Source organism: Myotis daubentonii, chromosome 18 (assembly GCF_963259705.1).
Source record: "Myotis daubentonii chromosome 18, mMyoDau2.1, whole genome shotgun sequence".
Taxonomy (NCBI): Eukaryota; Metazoa; Chordata; class Mammalia; order Chiroptera; family Vespertilionidae; genus Myotis; species Myotis daubentonii.
The window spans coordinates 19,438,430-19,444,429 of NC_081857.1; positions in this window are offsets into that span (position 1 = coordinate 19,438,430).

Below are 6,000 nucleotides of genomic sequence, written 5' to 3' on the forward strand. Positions count from 1 at the left end.
TCCTTTGGATGACTTATGTGATCTGGTCTTTGCCTGCCTCTTCTCCAACCTTAGATAATGTATGTAATGAACTTAGCAGTTTCGGGTACTTGAAGGCACTCAACATGTCGTGCTGCTCTCTTTATGCAAATAAGGTGAATCAGAGCTTCACACATTCAACTTCACACTGTAAATAATAGGAATTAAACTTGTTTTTCTAAAAACACACACAAAATGTTGTAAAATTGCATTTGCAGAGAGAGCAGTACACAGCACACTGCCTCAAAACCATATGACCAATTGCATCTTGACCAAATATAAATTGCCGAGAGAGAAAACAGTTTCCGTCTACTTACAGAGGATGTCTCAGTTCATTATCAGTTTTGTTTGAATGAGATGAGATCCAAGATCTGCCAAAGCTAAAGAGGATAAGGAGGCTCACCAGGAGCAAGACCACTGTCTGTGCTTTCTTCTGTCTTCTTTCAAACTGACATCTCTGGAATGGTTCTCTGGCTCTCTCTCTCTCTCTCTCTCTCTCTCTCTCTCTCTCATTAGCTGTAAGCTTGTTATTAATGTCCCTCAAGTGATCCAATACTTTCTCCAATAGGACATGTATGGTTTTAGTTCTTTAACAATGTCCCTGTGGTGGGACCAAGCCTTCCTTATAGGCGTGCCAAATATGGGAATGCCACCATTTCCAAAATGTAGTCAGCAGTGGCCTAGATGTTACAAAGATTATTAAATGAGGAAAGAGTTGAAATTAATTTTCTATAAATATTTGTGGACAGCCAAATTTAAGCATTAAAGCACAGTAGGAATCGTAGGTAGAGTCAGGAGTTCAGGGTCTATAGGGGATGCTCCACTGATGATCAATTCCTGTCTTTCCCTACTCATTCACAACAAATCCAAATCTACATTTTACTTCTGGGAAGTTTAATCCAGATGCACACATCCTGATACTGAGGAGAAGGCTTGATGAGTTACGGATTCTCTAGAATTGTAGTGTTTCCTTTTCCTTTCATTCATCCAATCTCCAAAAATATACTAGAATTTTTTACATGAAGGGTCATAGGCTGGTCCTGGGGTAGAAATGTGTATACAGTCTTGCTTTCAGAATTTAAAGTTTAGAGGAGAATCAGATAAACGGGGGCAATTATAGAGGATAAATCTGTGGTAGAGGTCCCTAGAGCCATTCCAGCCTGAGATAAAGAACAGACATGCACCTGGATCACCCACTTAAGTGTCTCCTTCAGAAGGAGACTTTGCAGAGTTTACTTTTTCAAATTCTGCTTCCCAGCAGGAAAAGGAATATATACAGTTCCACTGGCCATAAAAGTGATGGGAAACCATGACTAAAAGTGTTCTAGGCTAGCACATGCCTGAAAGATACAAAACCGCATACACAAAATCTAACTATGAAATAGAATTGCGCAGGAAATGGTCAGAAATACAAGAAAATATTAATAGCAGTTATTTCTGTGAGGCAAACTATTGATGGGTGGCTTTTTTATTTTTATGTTTTTCAATATCTCCCACCAACCAAAAAGTAAGATAGGTTTCCTGTTGTTGTTATTAGGAGTTTGTCATTGTTTTTAAAGAATGACATCACAAGATCACAAGAGCCTGAAAGTAACATTGGAAATTGAAAAGGAGATAGGTTAAAGATAAATGTAACTAAATCTAACGATCTCTTGCAAGTTCTTATTCTTTCAAACTTTATGGTCCATTGGGCAATACCAACACTGTTTTTACATTGAATTCAGTGACATTTTACATCCCAATGGTTGAAAAAAAAAAAAGATCTTATAAGTTCCTAAGGCATTTTCTAAGGCTCACTCTAATGCAATATTGATACTCTTGTACAAACAAAAACTAATGAAGGTGATCATCTTTGAATACATGTTATTGACCATCTTTGGTAATTTTGGATCACCTGCGAAAGATGAAATGCCCGGATGGAATTCACAAAAGAATCATTTTATGTAACGAAACCTATACTTAACCTTTTTGCCTTCCTTTACCTTGAAAACCCTCCTCTTCTCTCAACTTTAGATCACACCCCTGACCTCTCCCAGTTATACAACAACCTGCATTTCCTTATTTCTCTGGAATGTAACCAGTCAGGAACCTCAACATTTTTATTTTCTATTTATGGATGAGAAAAAAGAGAGAGAGAGAGGCAGAACTGAACGGAGAAGGAAGCAAGCAAGCGCAGGAAAAGAGAATAAGAAAAATAAGGAAACCATGGAGTCTGGAAGAAGGGATGGATGAGGAAAGAACTGCACTGCCTGGTGGTAGTAATAGTTGTTAGACACCTATCTATTAGAATCTGCTTTAATTGAGAGATATTAAGAAGGGACTCGATTCCCATTCTGTCTTAAAAACAAAGAAGGGACCTGGTGACCTCTGCAGTATGCCTCCAGACTCAGCAATCTCTGTCTTCTGAAGGGACATCCTGGCTCTCCTTGCGTATAATCTGTGACAGTGGGAGATGATTCTATGTAATGAGCCACTTCAAGGAGGCTGGTATACACCATGAGAAACTTTGCATTGTCATTTGAAAGAGGATTCTCCAAAGCAAAATGTATCATTTGAATTGAACCTGTGGGTACAAAGTGTGATGGCACCCAACGCTTACCCATTTTGGTAAAGATGAAAACATTTCAAACAATACAAAACAGCACGTTCCAGATGTTATCAGTGGGGTGCTCTCTGTGTCCCCCACCTGTTGCTGGTGGAAGTGAGCTTCTTGGGGTGCCACTGGAATAAGAATTTCCTGAAGTCCCCATAGGAGCATGAGGTGTCATGGAAAGTTTTATTTCTGTGGAATTAAACCCCTGAGTATCCAAGGTCCCAGAGCTACTGCCCAGAGCCACCATTCCATATTGAATACAGTCCAGATTAGCCCATGCTCCCAGCTGCAGTCCATGGCATGTGGGTCTGTATGGCCATGGTCCATGTGACTTCTAGGGACACCTGGCTTCGGTGGGAGCATGGGTGAGGGCAAGGAAGCAGGAGCAAAGCAAGAGGAACAAGAGAATTCCTTTGTATGCAGATTTTAACCTAAGATTTTGAGTACTTGCAGTGGCTCTACCCCCTCTAGCCAATTATCTGTTTCCCAGATTAGACTGACAGGCAAGCATCTTCTCTCCAAAACCTCAACCTCACTGCATAAGCATCCACCTTCCCCCTTGTTGGATCCCTTTCCCCAGTGATCTGCAAGGAATGGACCAGTAGTTCCCTGGGGAGTGTCAAACTGCAGCTTCTCAGTGAAGCTGCCCAGATGACCAAGCTTATAATGTCTGGCCTCCCCTTTGCCCCTTTCCTATTATTACTGTTAACAACTAGCTAAGTACAACAGTAACACAGACAGTTGTCCAACTGCTATATACTCTGAAGAAATTCATCTTTTACCCCTCAGGTGACCTTGAGATCACCAAGAACCTTCTAACTAAATCTAACAATCTCTTGTAAGTTCTTATTCTTTCAAGGTTTATGTTCCATAGGGCAATACCCAAACTATTTTTACATAGACTTCAGTGACATTTTAATTTTCTTTTATTCTACCTTAACCTCATCTTTAATTCATTATTCTGCTATGGCTCTAGTGATAGTTAATAAATTCTTGCCTATGAAAATTCCTTTAATGGAAATATGATGATAAGACTTGGTCACTTATTGGATATGAGGGAGGGAGAGGAAGAAATCAAGGAGACCCACCAGGTTTCTGTTTGGGAAACTGGATGAAAATAGAAAACGGGAAGAAATCATTTGGAGAGATGTCTGACTGGATATAATGACTTTGTTCTGGACACATTGAACTGCAGTTGTCTGGGATTTAGAGGTCTTGAGCGTCTGGAGAAGTTGAGAGAAATCTGAGAGTGTAGACCGAGGAGCCATCAGCATGTCGATGGTAATAAAACGGACTTGAGTGGCTTCAGAAAGCTTGCCTACAAAATGAGAGAGCTAGGAAAGGTTTCCTCTTATAAGGAGGTGAGAGACATCAGCAGGAAAGGATCCAGGATACAAAAATTCTATTCTCTCTTTCTGAGGCTATTCATGAAATGCCTCCTAGTTCGAAACATAACACAGTGATATGAAACAATAAACCATTCTATTGTCTCGCAGATTCTGTATGGTATGAATTTGGATAGGTACTTTGGGAGAGCTTCACTCTGCTTCATGATGTAGAGTGTCACATGAGAAGGCTTGAACAGCTGTTAAGAATATCATCAGTTATACTGTAAAATTTATAATATTGAGTGATCTTATGCCAGTAAATTGAAAACGGAGGTAAAATAGACAATGTACCAGAAAAGTGCAAATTTTCTCAAAAAGAAATAGAAAGTTTGAACAAATCAATAATTAATAAAATAGATTAGTAGTCAAAAGTCTCCTGGTAATGTCCTTCCCATCCTCCCCCCATGTTTTGTCAAAGAAACCATGTCTAATGGTTTTACAGGTAAGCTTTACTAATGTTAATGGCACAATCCCATCTATACAAATTGTTCCAGGTAACAGGAGTAAAGTCTACCCAGCTTATTTTATGCATTTACTGTAATCTGGATACCAAAATAGGACAAAAACATTTAGACAAATCACATTTTTTGAACTTTGATATGAAAATCCTAAATAAATTACAAAATCAAATCCAGCAGAATATACAATATCATACATCAAGCACAAATAAAGTTGACCTGAAATACAAAGACCTATCTAAAATCTTATCTATAACCCACCTATTATCAGATTAAGGAAAAGATCCATATGCTGCCTATCTCAATAAATACAAATAAAATGAAAAGTCAAGAACCATAATTAATAACAAAATCTTTTAGCTAACAAAGACTATTAACTTGATGTGAGTATATACAAAGAGTCTATAACTAACATTAATTATGAGACTAGAAGTATTATCATTAGAGTCAAGAACATGACAAGCCTGCTATAACCTCTACAATTAAATGTTATGCTACAAGTTCTAGTCCTGTATTGAAGAGAAAAAAGCTGTTCAGTGATTAGCAAGGAAAAGTACAAAATATTTACAGGAAACATTGTTTTTTAATTAGAATCTCCAAGAGGCTTTTCAAGAAAAACATATTAGACTAAGTGTTGAGTAATGTTGCTAAATCATGATCAATGCAAAAAGTCAATAGCAATCCTATATACCTAAACAATAGGAAACCTATACACCTATGTAACAGGGGGAAAGACCCCATTTACAATTGCAACAGAAATAATAATATGCCTACGAATAGTTGGACAAAAATGTGTGAGACCTGAAAAAAAATGAAATGGGACCCCTATCCCATACATTATGCCAACAGTTCTCAAAATCTTTGGTCTCAGAACCCCTTTATACTCTTAAAAATTATTGAAGATACCACAATTATTGTTTATGTGGGTTACAGCTATTGATATTTACCATGTTTTATGATGTGAATGTTTGTGTGTGCCCCCCCCCCCCCAATTCTTATGTGGAAATCCTAACTCCTAAAGGTGATGGCATTAGTAGGTAGGGCCGTTGGGAGGTGATTAGGTTATGAGGGTGGAGCCCTCATGAATGAGATTAGTGTTCTGATCAGACACCTCACAGCCTTCAGAACTGTGAGCACTAAGTTTCTGCTGTTTATAAGTTGCCCAATCAGTGATGACATCATTACATATCACGTAGCCTCTGGAAAATTCTACTACTCATGAGAGAATGAGAGTGAAAAAAGCAAATGATGTCTTGGTATTCTGACAAAAATAGGGTTGACCTTGCAAACTTCCTGAAAGAGTCTTGGGACTTTCAGTTACTCCCATACTACAGTTTGAGAACCACTGCTATAAATTAAACTCCAGAGGAATTACAGATCTAAACCTGGAACAAAATAAAAATGTTATAACCATTAGAAGAAATTATCAGTGAACACCTTGATAATCACAGGGGAAGGAAGGATTATTTAAACGTACCATCAAAAGCATAAAGGAAAAGCCTAATAAATTTGAACACTCCAAATTTCATAACTTTGTTTGATA